Below are 17,055 nucleotides of genomic sequence, written 5' to 3'. Positions count from 1 at the left end.
TCTGGTTTGTTATTTAAGACATGATAATGCTATTGATTGTAGAAAGTATGATGGCATTTATTGATAACCAATATGTAAAATCTCCATGTGGTTACTTATTGGATATACTCATTAATAAATGCAAGTAAGAAGGACAGGGAAAAAGGTGGACACGCTCCATCGAAAATTTACCTTCCTATGTTACAGTTATCGCTAATGTAGGGAAAAAAAGACAAAAAGAGGCAAGTTACATAGAATTCTTTATATTTTTATTTTTTAAAAAAGAGTGGAAAACATAATAATAAACAATAATAATAATAATAAACATAAGTTTATTGATTTAAAAGATTCTGAGATGTTTTATCGTCTCTTTTTCTAATTTAGCAAATTACACCGTCTTCCTAGTTTGGAGACCAGCTGATTCATTTTTCATTCCACAAAATCTGTTTTTCATGGTCATTTTTGAACTTTCAAATCAAAAGATGTGTATGACTTTTTCAATGCATATAGACAGTCAACAGTCCTTCAAAAATAAGCACCAGAACTATAGCTGCAGAAAGTAATGCATTTTCTTGCAGTTGCTTAATCAGATACAGAAATTCATATTATTTGGGTATTGCAGCTTCAGATTTTCAGATACGTGTCTTACTTTGCTGGGATCTAAACATCATGTATAATGTCAGAGCACCCTGTCACAGCAATCAAAATGACTATTCAAAGAGGAAATCCATGATGAAATTTACTGTAACATCTCTAACATCTCTCATTTCAGGAATGTTTGTAGGTATGGATTTCTGATTCACATAGTATAATTTTAATCATGAAATTGTGAAAATGGCAGATTTTGATTAATATTACAGCTTTGGATATGCAATAAACTGATTATCTTTAGTAAAGATCAGATAGGATGTGGAATTGTTTTGCAAAACCTCACTTGCAGGAGTGGAGAGTTCCTAATGGTGCAACAAGGTAAGGTACTAGGAACTTTACTTTTTATACTTTAAATTCTGAATCACAATCTGACAAATGCAGCCAAAGAACTGAACCATTCTGTATTTCTCAGCTTGCCTCACTTTTCTTTTGTGTCCTCCACTGGGAGTTGATTATGGTTGTCAGAATTCAGAAAGTGGGGAGGTCTGTGGAGAATCTCTCTGGACTGCTCAGCAGGTTCCTTTTCATCCTCCCTCAGAGAGGGCTCCCAAATAACTCCTTGGTGTAGGAGATGACCAAGGAGGATGTAGGCAGATAGACAGGGACTTTTCTCAAAACGCACAGGAGAAATATTTAGAAGATTGTATAAAGCATATTATGGAATACTTGATAGCAGTATTTACAGAAAAAGAATACAGAATACAGATAAACTTCTTTCTATATGTTATGAAATGCTTATTTCTTTAATAAGTAATATTGCTAGGAAGGGACCTACTGGGTTAGTGAGCCTCATTACAAGAACTCTTCATAAAATAAATTAGATTATCTCAAATGAACCTTCTAATTTCCAAACTTAATTTGATCCTAGTTACTTCATATCCATTGTTCAATATTGTAAATAAGTGGGGAGTCTACCTGTAACACATAAAAGTATTTAACTGTTGTTTCTTCCACTGTGTTAAATAAACCAGTTACTCATTGTCCTACTGAATTGAGACAGATTCTTTAAATCTAAACCCTCAAAATTATTCATTGTATTATGTGCCATATTCCAACCCAGCTGTGTATTGGCAGAGCCTTCAGCCTTTACCTCACCAATTCTATGCACCATAGAATTTGGGTTGCAGACTGATGGCACCTTGCAGAAGGTAACTTTTAGCAGGGCAGTAAAAGCAGAGACAGCCACAGGATTATGTTAAATCAAGGAAGTTAATAGGGGCAGTGAATACCACTCCTAGTAAATTAGCATGTACAGGAAAAGATGTTTTGTGGGAAAGCTTTCTAACAGTGAAAGGGGTAGCATAAATGTAATGTACCAGTGCAGTCACTGTTTCAAATTAATGCAATTACCTAAACAGTGCATAACACATCTGATAACAGTTGTTTAAATAGCTTTAGAATTTCTGTAACCACAGAATATCTTCTAGAACACAATACAGGATTGCCCTGGGGTAACCTCACAGTGCTACAAATTTCACATATGCCAGTACACAAAAATTATTTGAAGCTACTCAAAAATGGGTCTTCTTGGATAGATATCATTTGTTGTTGCTGAGTAAAATACAGTAAAAAGTTCTAAGTCTTTGTATGAGGTGAATAGTTTAATTTCTATAACAAACATAGGATACATATTACAGGATTACGTATGAATAAACCAATAAAAATCAGGATGAATTACTTGAGATGGCCAGATCCTTAGATATCTTCAACCTCGTATAGTACTCTCTCCTCTTCAAATTTTAGATCCCAGGAACTATTTTAGCTCTTCTTCTCTATCTAGAGAAAATCATAAAGAATGTGAAGACTTACTTAAGCTTATTTCCAATGCAGACTTAATATAAGTCTTATAGTAATGTTTGCAAACAGAACAAAAGCACTATACAAACAATTCTCAGAAAATGCACACACTGGGAAGTTCTCCATAACTCAGCGTGAAATATTTAACCGTGCACAGCTGTGGATATTTTACCATGGCTCTCTATTAGAATGCCAAAGCAGAAAGAAAATCTGAGGAAGCAAAGATATTCTCAGCAGGTTTACCACATATAGTCAGAATAACATGCTAACTTAAGAAGGACTTTGTAATTACCTCTGTTTCTTTGCTGAAGAGCTAATAAATGTAATGAAGTTTCACTCTTTAAAAATAATCCCAGTAGAACACACAAAAGCTACAAGAATCACTGTGAAGTCACACATTTTATTAGACTATTTTGCAACAACATTTTACTCTCAGAGCTAAAGGCATATATTGCTTTTGAAGCAGTCACTGAAAAGCAATTCAGTTATATATTTACAACAGTGTTTACCAGCAAATTCTCTCTTGTTCAACAGAGATCCATGCAGAAGCACAATTGCTTCCTTCCAAAGGAGGTATGAAATTTGGTTGCTTCCTGTTGTCTGTTATGTTAATGTCAAAGATACTGAAGCTGGGATATAAGGAGGGCTAAATCCACAGGGGCATAGCTTTGTATTCTAGATTTATTCTTATGTTTTTATTCTAGTTTTAGAATAACTCTAGTACTAACACATGCTCCTTTATAGGAATTACTTCTGTTGAGTCCCTTCTCACACTTCGTACTTCCTTTTGCTAAATGTCCTTTACATTCCATATAGATCCCATCCCGCACTACATATGCATTACTCAACCCTGAATAGGCAGGAAAGGTACAAGCACATGCACATACAACACCCAGCCCCTTTAGAACGGCTCACAAAACTAATTCTAAATCAGCTGTAATTAACCGTGCCTAGTAAAATATAGACAAGCAGATATCATCTAACACAAACATTGAATTATCTCCTCAGCAGAAAGGCACACCATTAAATTGTACCATTTGACACTGACTCCACAGAAAGAAATGTTTAACTGATGTCATCATGGCCAGCTTCTCTTTACATCTTTCTGCATCAATGACTTCCCATTTCATTTCAAATGCAACACAAACCATTGCTCTCTCCCTTCTAGGATTCTCAGTCCACTCAAGCTTTTTTCTGGTTTGCCTTTACAATTTCTCCTTCCTCTTGTACCGTCCACTTTGCAATCTGATTAGCAATCTGTTTTCCCTGTTAGGCTTTTGAAACTATTAAAGCTATTGTTATAGCTATTGTAGCTATTGTGATAGCTGTTGTTGAGGGGATTTCTTCATTGTCCCAGTGTATGCTGAAAGCAGTACCACAGATGAACCCATTACTCCTCAGAAAAGTTTATTTTCTGTAGAAGTCCCAGTTTCCCTTCCCGTGAAAGTATTCATGAGCCAAGTGGCTAAAGATCTGTACTTAAAGCTGGTGTGACACAAATGGGTTGGATCTCATAGGCAGTGAACTCCTGTCACTGTTTAGGGCAATGGCTTTCTTTCTTATATCTTCTCAACTCCATTTCTATTTTAGAATCATAGAATCACCAGGGTTGGTAAAGACCTCCAAGGTCATCCAGTACAACTATCCACCTTTTTTTTCAGACATTTTGTATTGGGCCCTGCTCTGGTGTAGAGAACCCAGTGGTTTTTTTGTAGACATCAATTTTACTGGATTGAAGGGAATTTCCATGTCATGTATAGTCAACATATAGCCAAATTCTTACAGATCAAGACACCCATTTTTTCACTCAGCTTTTACTACAAAAGCAACTAAAGTGTCAACAATTTGTGCCAGATTTGTGAAAGATTTATCAAGGTGGTTCACTCCTCTTGGAAGAAGGATACTCAGAATCATGTGAATTCAACTACGTGTGAATTGGCTGGCCCAATATAAAAAAATCTGCTAATTTTTTTCCCAGTAAACACATGTATGCCAGCAATGAACTTTATTTTGAGCCTAGGGCTGAAAGACACCCAAGAAAGCCAGAGTTCTAAAGCCACAAATGTGTGTTTTGATTTGCCTTTCTCTATTCCCTCTGTCTTATGTTCTTCTTTGTTTTAGATACATCTCATTAGTGTTCTTTTGGTATTAATCTAAGAGAAAGACATTACAGAACATAAAACAACTGCATGAATGATTGGCTGACAATTTCATTTTCTACATAAATTGTAGCAATCTTTGTTCTGTTTCAAGGTGATGTGCATACAGCCTTATCTCGACTCTTGGGGTCTATTTTAATAAGCGTCAATACTAAAAGCTGTCTGTATCTGGACCTCACTCTAAATCTTACAGTTTTGTATGTAATTTAGAAATCCAAGGAATTACCCTTCTTCAGTTTAAACAACAATAATTAATATTTCCCTTCCTGCATGATTTGAAAGGGGCCCTTAGTGTTGTTATAAGGGAGAGAGGGAGACTTGCCAGACAGTGCACACATAATATATGTATTTTTTTCCATCCTGGATAACACTCTTGAGACTATGCTCTCCTGTAAGCTGTCCAGACCAGGTCTGTAATGAAGAAGTACTGGTATCAATTTCATGCTCTGACAAGGGACTTCAATTTATAAATAAATAGTATTACTAATAGGGTTCATAGAATAGAATCATAGAATCATTTAGGTTGGAAAAGACCTTCAAGATCATCTAGTCCAACCATCCATCTACCAGCAATACTGACCACTAAACTACATCCTTAAGTGCCACATTTTCACATTCCCTGAACACCTCCAGGGACAGTGACTCTACCTCCTTCCTGAGCAACCTGTTCCAATGCCTGACTGGTTTTTTCAATAATAAACTTCTGATTTTTCCTAATACCCAGCTGAAATTGCTCCAGGGGAGGTTCAGGTAATCTAACTTGTCCTGTCACTGCTGACCCCCACCTCACCACAGCCTTATTCCAGGGGGTCACAGAATCACCAGGATTGGAAAAGACCTCCAAGACCACCCAGTCCAACCATCCACATACCACCAATACTTCCCCACTCAATTATGTCCCTCAGTAAGGGACTCATAAGGTTATCCATCTAAAGCACAGCTTGGGCGCTGAAAGTTACCAGAGTTTTAAATGACTGAAGTGTCTGTTTAAACATGGTGATACCTTCATAGTAAAAGATAGATGTGGAATGCTGATGCATTCATCTGATGTTTTCAGTTGCCTGGGGTTTCATCCAAGTACTTCGTACATGGTTGTATTGAGTGCTTATTCCTTTGTGATAAAACAGAGATAAGATCAACAGTGCACATAATTATGTGTTATCTTCTGCTTTTAAGTGAGAGTACAAGAGCAAGGCTCATAATGATGCTGCAAATCAATGGAAAATACAATAAAATCTTTGCACAAGAAATAAAAGTCAAAGGAATACTGTTCATAAATCAGCTATTTAACCATTAAACTGTGGAATAATCAGACAAAAAAGGAAAGAGCATCTTCTGAAATGATGGCTGGAATAAACATGTCATGTTTCATCCTTAGTTATTTAAAGCATTAAGCTACTGAATGAGTAAGCATTCAAGTTCTACTGAGAGCTTTCTCAGAGCTGTTCACTGGTATATCTAGGTATCTGATGGAGACTTAGAGACTTGCAGCCACGTTTTTGAAACCTATTTTTAAACGTATATGATGTATGTCTTCTGTGGTTAGTGTCTTGCAGTCAACTCCACCCATCAAGCAATATTTTGTATCAATATCAATTTCAAGAAAATTTATATCACTTGTATTCATACAAGATTAGGCATAATCTAATGCAATATATGGCTTCAGAAATATCATGTCTTGGAATAAGGTGTCATCCTAATTCTTCTTAGTTTGCTTTGCCTTTTCCAGCAATTTCTCAAATATTTATCAGCACTTTTGTGTGAAAAACTACTTCTGTTTGAACAGGCCAGGGAATGCAAGAGTCTTGATTTTAGCTGTCTTCCAAATCCCTTCCGATACATACCTCTTTGCAAACTTTGTTCTGTTTAGAGGTGGAAAATATCCAAACAATCTCATTATCTGCTTGTCAGTCTCTACAGCTATTAAAATGGAATGTAATCTTGTCTAATGAAGGTTGCAATATTTCCCATTAGTAAGAAATATGACAGTGTTGGATTAATTTTGTAAGAAGACAAAAATAATTAACACTATTGAGACATTAGTCAAAGAAGCGATCCTTGCTTTTTCTGATAAAAGAAATGCATAAAAAGAAAAGAAAAAAAAAAAAAAAAAGAAAGAAAGAAAGAAAAAAAAAAATCCAGTCTATACATTGGATTTAGATGAACACAGAATCTAAACCCCCAGGTGAAATTATTAAAAGTATAAAGCTTTTTTCAAAAGCTGTTCTACCAGGAGCTGTAGATTCTCAAGTAAACATCCAAATGCATCAATACCACACTGAAGGATGCCTAGTTGCTCCTCACACTGTTATAGAACAGGGTGAAGGACTGTTTTTGTTCTTTCCCAGACTGAGGAAGCAGACTGGAAGGGAATTTTTCAAACAGGTCAAATAATATGTGACTGGGCTGTTTGGCTTTTGGGTTTGTATGTGCATGTGTATGTACATTTATCTTCCTTTTGGGAGTGATAAGAAAATCTGCTTCCGAGTAAGTAGGAGCCACTGCAGAAATTCTAAGTTTTCTCCCATCTCTCTTCCAACAGGAGGTGTACTCCTGTGTACCTATGTGAACATTAGTGTTAGACACAGTGAGTAGGCCACAGCCTTCATTTCCTGAATATATTTGGTCTATTCATATCAGTGAGCAAGAATCCCTGTAAGACATAATTAGTGGTCTAATTTATAGAAGAAAAGCAGGTAGAAAGGTTAAAAGTTACACAGCACTGCTCTAGGGACACAAAGTTTCATACAGATCCCAGTCCTTGCTTATGAGGAAGGGAGATCAACCACCATCTACCCCATCTAATAACATCTAATAACATCCTCTTTCTTCTTTTAAATCTGATATTTTTGACCCTCATTCCGCACTCACACCAATCAAGCTCCTATTTCTACTGTGTTTTCCTTTCTCCAGCCTGTTGTAGCCTTAGTTCTTTATCAGAAGTATTTAAGTGCCTAAATAATTGTGAACAACGCATGCCTGTTACGCCTACATATTAAAAATCTCTTGACAAAACAGAGTACTGGTTTAATCACTCTCAGGCCAGTCTTCAGGAAGCTTGATTCTCACTGTAACTTTTGCCTGTCCCCTATTTTATCTGTGCTCATTTTCTGTCTAAGACTATTAAATGTAAACTTATAGTGTGTGTGCCATTTTGAAAACGCTGAGAGGATTTCACTTCTAATGACAAACCATGTTTGGACTATCTGCAATGATGGTGATATCAGGCTCTAATTTGGCTTTAGCTCTGCAGAACAGTGAGGAATAATAAATTATATACGGAGTCAGTTAACCAATAGACACATTTCTAGCATTCTTCCCGTGGTACAAAGCCTTGTATTGTTACGTGGATTCCAAATGCCAATGTGCCTAATCAAGGCTATAATCATGATATGAAGTGGGTTCTTCCACCTCTGCATACAAATACTTAATATTTAATACTGAGTATTTATGTCTTCTCTGTATCTTCAGCAGCGGAGATTTGTGGGATTTCTTATTGCCATTTCTCTTGAAACTGTAAAATACTAACTCTATACGTTTATCTTCATATAAACTTGCATATCATATGCAGCAGCAGAAAGCCAGAAGCCAGAAAGTAACTTAACAAGATGAAAGATAAAGGACTATGAGAGAACACCATGAAGAGAATGTCTCATCAATTCTTAAAACTGTAAGAATCAAATAGCAAAACTTAGGAAAGCTGTTCTTATGAAATGTAAAAGAATACTCACAAACTCCAAGCAGCTATCCCATAGATTCTTTCTGGGACTGCGTGGATTTTATTAGATAAACTTTCCTTTTATTTAAATACTATTTAAATCTGGAATGGATGTCATTCGTGCTTTTGTGTGTTGGTTTTTTTTGTTTTTTTTTTTAAATTTCTTTGAACTTCACTTTATAACATCTTGTTCTTCTAAGATGAGAAGGACAGGGCTAGGATAGCCTCCAAGGAAAATAAGGAAGACCGCTCATTCCAGCACAGAGTGAGATAAGCTAACAGGGAGACTTCTTTGAGGAGCAGGAGCCAAGCAGCACCAGCAAGGACTGTGGAAGATTGGTAATTTTCCAGGAGGACTCTGGCTGATTTGCATCCCCATTAATGAAATCATCATGGTTTAATTAAAAGAAAGGAAAGAAGAATCTTGGGCACTGGTAGCACTCTTATGATACCAGAGCCACTGAGTCTATATTGCGGTAAAGTGAAGAGCTATTTTGAGTGACAAACACATTAATCTGTGTTTGATAAGGGCATTTAATGGATAAAAATGCACTTTTTTTAGCTGTGTGAACATTTTAAAGATGCTATAAGAAATTGTTCCCCTCTTGATGAGTACTGTAAAAGAAAGAGATAATTTTCCTCATCTTTTTCTCACAGCCATTTCTTAACATGGAATCTATTTTTTTTTTATAGTTGCATTGTTCAGCAAACAATTGCTTTCAATTCTTTCAATGCAATCAATTCTATTTTTCATTTCTTATTATATAAGAAAGTGTCTTTCGATCATGTCCTCATTCCCATACTTTCTTTATTAACACACCCAGGAAGTCTAAGACATAATTATGATCTAAGCATTGGTTTAATTAGAGCTTTCCATTGGAATTTCTGTTGTGCTGGGAATTGTGAAAGGGCTCCACAGTCTGTTACGTTGATCTATCTGGGATATCTGTTGCTTTTCCCTGATGTCATAAACTAGAAGCAGTACTGAGATCCTTTCCTATGCTCTGAGTTCCCACCTGGATACAAATTCCTTTATTATTTACTGACCTGTGAAACTCTCACTATGAGCAGCTACTGGTAAAGAGAAATCCTGTTACGTTATGTCAGTCTCCTGGGTACTTTGAAATTTCTTACTTACAAAAAAAATTCCTTCAAAAAGCCCAAGTGCCTTTTCTTTATCAGAGTTAGGTACTTGGTTGCTTTGCTTATTGGCAAGTGAAGATAGTAGTGCGGTTACATAAATCATTGACACACAGATTATTGGAGCATTAAAATATCTCAACTTGTTCCAATGTTAGGAATTAAGTATGACGTCTACAAATGTATCTGGAGTAGGTAACTTATGAGATATAGCTGTATAAAAATGAAAATTGCTAGTAAAAATGTTTCCATAAGGAAAAAGCATGGTATACAGAAGAACGATATCTGTTTAAAAATTACATCCCTTTCTAAAGTACGGTTCTGAAATATTGATATTCTGTATGGAGGAGACTTCAAACAATCTTCCTACTACTTTTATCTTTTTAACAAAGTAAAACTGATAAAAGAGTGATTGATTTTAAAACTGAAGGTAATAACCTTCTATGTCTAATGCATTTAAAAAGATATAATTTCTCATAGGGGAAATGTGGTGGCTTATTTGTTTTTTTGTTTTTACAATGGGACTGATTAGTGGAGATTTATTTGAAGATTCATCTGGTTTATTAGATTTTGTTCCAAAAACTGTAAAAATTACTAGAGAAGTTTGGTACTTGTAGTTAAAAAAAAAAAAAAGAAAAAAAAAAAGAAAAAGATGAATTTGAATTACTATGATTTCAGCAATGAAAATAGTTCAAGTGTTATAGAACAACAGCTCAAGATGGAGCAAACACTGCTTTTATCTTGGAAAGACATTCCAGAAGCAATTCATTAGCAGCTTCACCTTCATTTTAATCTACTAGTCAACAATTGCCTAAATGCTATTTCATCTTAATTTGTATTTTAGTGGCATTAAATCATTATGGTACTTAACCTTGTCCAAATTATCTAATATCAAAAGAGCTATTCTTTCAGTAGATTTCACCTGCTACAAGTGCTTATTTGTTCTCTTTCTTTTTTTCTATAGATGAGCTGTTGTACCACAGAGCAATTACAGGCCTTACAACCTGGTGCATCACAAGATTTATGGGCCAGGTCCTCTATTAATACTAAATAAATAAAACTAAATGCTGTCAAGAGTAAATCACACATTTCCTACATTCACTGTCAGAACAGTTTCTTCTGTTCCTTTTTTAATCAAGTCAGACTCTTCCTTATTTATATAATTATTTTATATATTTCTATAAGGTGGAATAATACAAAAGATGGTAATAATACAAGAAGGATGGTGACAGATATCCAAAAGGTTATATATATATATATATATATATATATATAGGAAAAAATATGAATGCTGAGGCTGGCTATCCAATCTCCACCAAGAAGCAATCTCAAAGAGATTCTGCCTTAGTGGTGGTCAGCCTTTAAATGAAGTCTAAGAGAGGTGGAGTCAAGCTCCACACCTTCTGGGAGCACAGCTGAATCACCCTCACCTGTGCTCCCACAGCTGACCTGACACTTACCTCAGATAATTAATCAGAGGTTCAGGCTGTGATTACCAGTTTCCCATACAATTTCTTTCCTATGTCTAATTAAATTCATCTGTACAAATAGCAAGTAAAGATAAAGAAAATCCAAATAAACATGAATCAGTTACCTGTGAAATTAAAATAGTGCTTTTAGGCACTTTTAGCTCATATGGGAAATTTCATAGACAGAATGTTTTTTCTGACTACAAATTCATGTGAACCAGGAAAAGCTCTGTAGCCTCTTTGCAAAAATCTGTATCTTCTTCAATTATTACTGCTATTGTCTTAACACATTTGTTACACCCAAAGAAATGCACAGGTTCACTCAATTTCCAAGAGCAGACATTTATAATTCTGTATTTTCATGATGGAAATACGGATTCCTCTTTTTTGCCATGTTTGCTGGGAAAACAAAACAAAACAAAACAAACAAACAAAAAAAACTACAAAGACTTTACTTTTTTTTTTTAAACTTTTTAAACTTTTTTTAACTGAGTTAAGAAGCACCCTAGTTTTGCAGTATTTATTTCCTCTATCCTGTGGGCAGTATGTTTCCCCTGGGATTTACATCGGACAATGCACATTTAGCATTGATTCAGCAACGCAGGATCTTGTTCTCTACCTGCACTACAGCGGAACCCTTTAGCATATGAATTTCAATGGGGTTCCATAAAAGTGTGATAATCTTTCTGTTTTTTCATCAGTTAGTTAGGGATTTAAAGTAGATGATTACTGCATGAATGAAGAACTGCAAAAATAAACCATGAAATGATTCAGATTGTTTTACCAGACAATAAAAAGAAGCAACTTCTCTGCATGAAAAATCATTTCATTTCAGAAGCTGCCTGTTTTTTTATCAAAATCTTGCAACAAACATGTTACTCTTTCAAGATAGACGTGAATCCTCGTAATATTTTTTGATGTTTTAAAATATATTAAAATAATCAAAACCGTTGATTTCTTTGAGGATTATTTGCGTGTAGTTGGTCAGTGAAAAGTTGAAGAGTTACTGCCAATATTTGAACACACTCAAGCACATGATAACAATTATTTTACCTATATGAGAATTACAAATTATTTTCTACTGAGAACATCCGAAACCCAAGAAAAATTTAAGATATCTAAAAACCATCATGATACATAATTGTTTTATTGCTTTTTCTTAAGGCAAAGAAACTTAACTTATTGGTTAAAATAAAGTACTTAAAGTAGTATTGACAGTGATTTCACAAAATTGACCTCACGGAGTCTGATAGATGATGTACAGTACCATTACTGCTTACAGAAACTATATGTGAAAGGAAGTAGCCGAAGTTAATGTATTCAGAAGTTCTGACTAATATGACTGGCAGATCCTGTAGTGTTCACCAACCTCAGTTACTAATGTCCAGTGTTGTCAGAGTAAAAAAGTAAAATGATTTCACTTAGTATAACAGAAGAAAAGTGTTATTTACACTCAATTTGTGATATCTGTGGTGTCCTTTGACAAGACTGAGATCTTAATCAGTTCTCCAGATTTCACATGTGACTTTATTATTAGTGATAATTGCAGAGAATGCAGAGAAAGAAACAGTCATTTCGTTAGTTTGTTCTACCAGAAGGTATGATAACTTTAATTTTTTTCATGGAGGAAACAGCACAGTTAATATATAATGAAGATGTAATACACTTTTAACAGCTCTTTAAGACTATAGTGCTGTGATATGAATTTGATTTCATGGAAATAAATATAATTATGGACAAATAAATATAAAATTCAGACAAGAATACTCTAGATAATGGAAACATAACATCTTTTAAATTGAAAGGAACCTCTGGAGTCGTTCAGTCCAACTCCTTGTTCACGTTTATCTGTAGTGCCGTTGTGGACTGAGACTCAGTTAACGATATACAGAATGGCCATAACTGGCCCAAATGACATTTAACCTAAGTCAGCAGAAGAACCTGAATAAAACAAGGCAGGACAACTGGTGGAGACAGCTCAAACAGTGTTTAATACCATTAGCATCAGTTAACAGGGATCAATATGTTGTCTTTTTAACTTTCATATGTAGCACCAAGAAGTTTATCGTCATCAAATTTCAGCCTTGGCCAGAGCCAGATCAATAGATGTCTCCTCCAGGATAGACATTACAGTAAATCAAGTCTCAACGGTTACAGTCTGAAGATTGAAACGCTGAGTGGTATGGGGTGAAAAGAAGGCAAATTTGTTATGCAGTGGAAAACTTCGTGGCATCAGTGGGGTGATCCAAGTTAGGATTGTTACATCAGCCTGTAAGTTCAGTGGAAATAACTTACTCATTACAGATGCTTTGCTGGAACTGCAGATTTAGCAATGCAAGATGAAAGCCACTCATTTAATGGCTTCTAGTAATAATGTTTAAAACATGAAGTAAATGTTTCTGTTTTCAGCCAACCAGGACTGTGATTGTGTCTTGATCTGCTGGGGCTGACAACAAATGTGAAAGTTGTTGACTGCTGTAAAATTAATACCTCCAGGGGTCATAAACAGATTTGTTTTACCTGAACAATTAATTGGTAAAGCTCAGGAGGTTCAGTGCAATTTAGTCATGATTATTTTATGCATATAACTTATTTTTGCTCACAGATCTAATTGTATAGTTCAATAATTATCTACTGATCCTATTTTAAATCTCCACATCTTCAGTGCAGTTTATTTTCTAGGAAAGCTCTGGGGAAATAAAACAAAGGTCCAGAACTCTATTTTCCTGAAATTCAGGACACAAACTAAAATCTATTTAATTTTAAAATTGACTATCCACTGTTGAATCGCTGCATGATATTGTATTTGAGTCCTCTATTCTACTGAATATTTTATTTCTAAGATAGTATCAAAGTTTGTCCAAAAAGTGTTTTTATTTGTTTGCTTATGCTTTGGCAGACTAACTATAATGTAATGAATACTCAATTTGATGGTCATCTTAAGAAATTAACTAGGAACACTGAGCAATTTTATGAATTTGCAGTGCCATGGTTTACTCCACACATCTTCATAAAAATTCACCCTCATCATTAAAGCATCATGATGAGTTTAAAGAGTAATATTAGTGAATAAATGAAAATGATTAAGGTATTCATAAAGGTTAATGTAGGCATCAGAGGACCATTGCACATCTTTAGGTCTTCTGAGTAGCAATATGATAAACACAGATTTAAATTCCCCATTTCCTGGAGCACTAAGGTTCCATCTGTACAGGGTATTAGAACTAGGCACAGCTTGCAGTGATAGTTTTTCATATAAGAGAAGCATACTTACTGAGTTTAAAGGAATGTAGATTGTCTTTTTTGAGCACTTGTCAGGAAAATGAAGGAAGCATGCTTGTCAGAGTCTTTTTTAAAACTAAATAAGTCTGTAATTAAAACTAATTAATAAATCAAAAATTTATTAACAAGATAAAATATTTCAGAGTTGTGAAACATGAATAACCCTCAGTGTCCACCTCTAAAAACTTCTTCACTCTATTATTTAAAAAATAAATCCTGTTAAAATTATACTGTGAATTTGGCTTAAGTTGGTCCATGACAAAAGAAATTCATTTCATCAGACATACTATTTGTCAAGGGAGAAGGACAAGTTTAGTCAGAATAATTGGCAGGATCGTCTGGTTCTGAAATCTAAACTAAAGATAGTAGCGTCATAATAATCTCTGGTCTCAGATCCTTTCTGTTTTCCCATGAAACAGAAAATTAATTCAATTAGTTGAAACAGGCCAAGCGTATTTAATGTGACAATTTGAAATGGGAGTACTACCTTTTATCCTTGAGAATTCTAATTATATCATTAACATTGTTTATAGAAATCTACAGAATTAAATGATTACTACTGAACATCATCATCCCTGAGATGAAGGCTGGGTGAATTCTGGGTCTGGTAAGAGGAAACAGTCTTTCATTTCCAGATCACTGCTTTGAATTCAAGCCAGGATCACAACAATGAGAAGTCATTATCTCCAAAAGACAGGCAAGCATGAGATATGGAAGGAGCTCATCATGTCAGGCGGTTTCTTAGGGTGCTGGTAGCTGCCCAAGAAGTCTGCTTTTCATGCATACTGCTCTACAAGGACAACAAGATCAAGCCTAGCTGAGAGTACAGTATATACTTTGTTGAGAGAAACTTGGTTCCAAGTATCATCAAACATCCAACTTCCATGAAAAATAATTCTGTAAAATGCATCATCATCCACAGTGCAACTTAATGTCTTATATAAAATTATAGAGAAGCAGTTTCTGTGATGAGGTAATCCTGAGAACTTTGGATTTTCTGTTCTCCAAAGCTTAGGCAACTCTGCAGGTCTATCTGTACACTGAAGAATCTTTCTTTTCATGCTGCACTTTAGCTTCTCTGCGTTTTGACTCAAAGGTTTTACATTGCTGCCATAGAAGTATTTCTGAAGACAGCAACAGTGCCTTAGTGCTTGTTTACAGAACTTCATGTAGGATACTTGCGTGCAAATCATGAGGACAAAAGAGGGTTGCGGTTAAGCAGACATTGTTTACAGAACTTCATGTAGGATACTTGCGTGCAAATCATGAGAACAAAAGAGGGTTGCGGTTAAGCAGACATTATCACGAACCAGATTTATTACCCATGTAAGCATTAGACTTGTAAGGTCCATCTGTGGTGCAGAGACTGATAACTGAAGGAAACAAGAACTATGCTTTTGCATATCCTTCCAACGAAAAAGTAACTGATATACTATCTGAGTCTCCTTTCATGGAGATTTTATCTGCCTGGGTTCAGAGCAGAAGTACAGACAGTGCAGTTGGCGACCTTGAAGGAAAAAGCTGGAAGAGGTGTTACTGAGGGTATGCCCCTACATTAGCTGGGAGCTGCTAAAAGCATAACATAGTATCATAGAATCATAGAATCATAGAATCATAGAATCATAGAATCATAGAATCATAGAATCATAGAATCATAGAATCATAGAATGGTTTGGGTTAGAAGGTACCCCATTTCATCTCATTCCAACCTTCTTGCCATAGGCAGGAACACCTCCTGCTAGACAAGGCTGCGCAAAGCCCCATCCAGTCTGGCCTTGGACATCTCCAGGCTGGGAGCATCCACAGCTTCTCTGGTCAGCCTGTTTCAGTGTCTCACCATCCTCACAGTAAATAATGTCTTCCTAATATCTAGTCTAATTCTACCCTCTTCCAGTTTAAAGATATTTCCCTTGATTCTGTCTTTATATGCTCTTGTAAACAGTCCCCTGACAGCTTTCCTGTAGGCCCCCTTCAGGTACTGGAAGGAGTGTACCACATCCTGGAGATATATTACAATCTGGGCTCAGTCCTGAGTGTGACTGGGCAAGTACTGTCTGGATCTAGACCCTACAGAAATGAGTGGGTGGCAAATGACCCCACAACAGCATAGGTAAAAAAAAGAAGCTCTTCACACAATCTGGTACTTTTAAGATGCTATTTCTAAAAATACACTGTTTTTATTCAAGTGACTATTTATAGGAATTGGCTTTAATTTTTGGCACAAACATTAAGAAATTATTATTTGTGTAAAGGGTTCTGCATTAATTGCTCTGATATTAGCTGAACAAATGACACAGAACTTGTTTAAACTCTTACATTCTTTGCTGTCTGTTCCCAAGGAGCCTTTTGAAGTGCATAGCATGTCCTTGCTCATTTTCTTAACTGTTTCCAAGACTGCACACAAAGTGCAGACCGTATGATAAGATCAGACTTACATTGCCACAATCTCTGAGAAGACTGAATGGGTTAATGATTTTATTTCCCTTTATAGAATACTTCTACTACATTGTTATTTAAGCTATTATTTTTGTTTCCTCATCCCAGAGCAGCATTAGAAAATTGCAGTAGTTATAAATCCTTCATTATGGCTTTTCAAGCTAGAAATGCCAAGCTGCATCCACCATTTACTTCAGCAGGCCTGTTCATGGCAGCTATTACAAATGAGGTGGCATATATGTCAATGTCATGCAGCATTATTCTGGCTTATCAGTACAGCTATACTTGTAAATAACTTTTTACATTATCAGAAATATGGTTACTATATCTAGTCTTTAAAAATGTATTTTAATGTAAAACAATTAAGCCTAAAGCAAAATTTCAGATGTCATTTCAAGAAACTTCTGATAACCTTCAATTGCAT

General features: G+C 35.4%; 1 long non-coding RNA gene across 1 annotated transcript in view; it reads right to left on the bottom strand.

Moving 5' to 3' along the window:
* Positions 1 to 342: 342 nt before the first annotated feature.
* Positions 343 to 17,055, bottom strand: part of LOC107309507 — a 61,961-nt gene continuing 45,248 nt past the window's right edge. Inside the window, exon 3 of the long non-coding RNA XR_001553203.2 lies at positions 343 to 2,406. This is a non-coding gene — a long non-coding RNA (uncharacterized LOC107309507). The remainder of the gene's footprint in view (positions 2,407 to 17,055) is intronic.

Source organism: Coturnix japonica, chromosome 2, assembly GCF_001577835.2.
Source record: "Coturnix japonica isolate 7356 chromosome 2, Coturnix japonica 2.1, whole genome shotgun sequence".
In the NCBI taxonomy this organism is placed as follows: Eukaryota; Metazoa; Chordata; class Aves; order Galliformes; family Phasianidae; genus Coturnix; species Coturnix japonica.
This window is presented reverse-complemented; position numbering and strand designations above follow the sequence as displayed.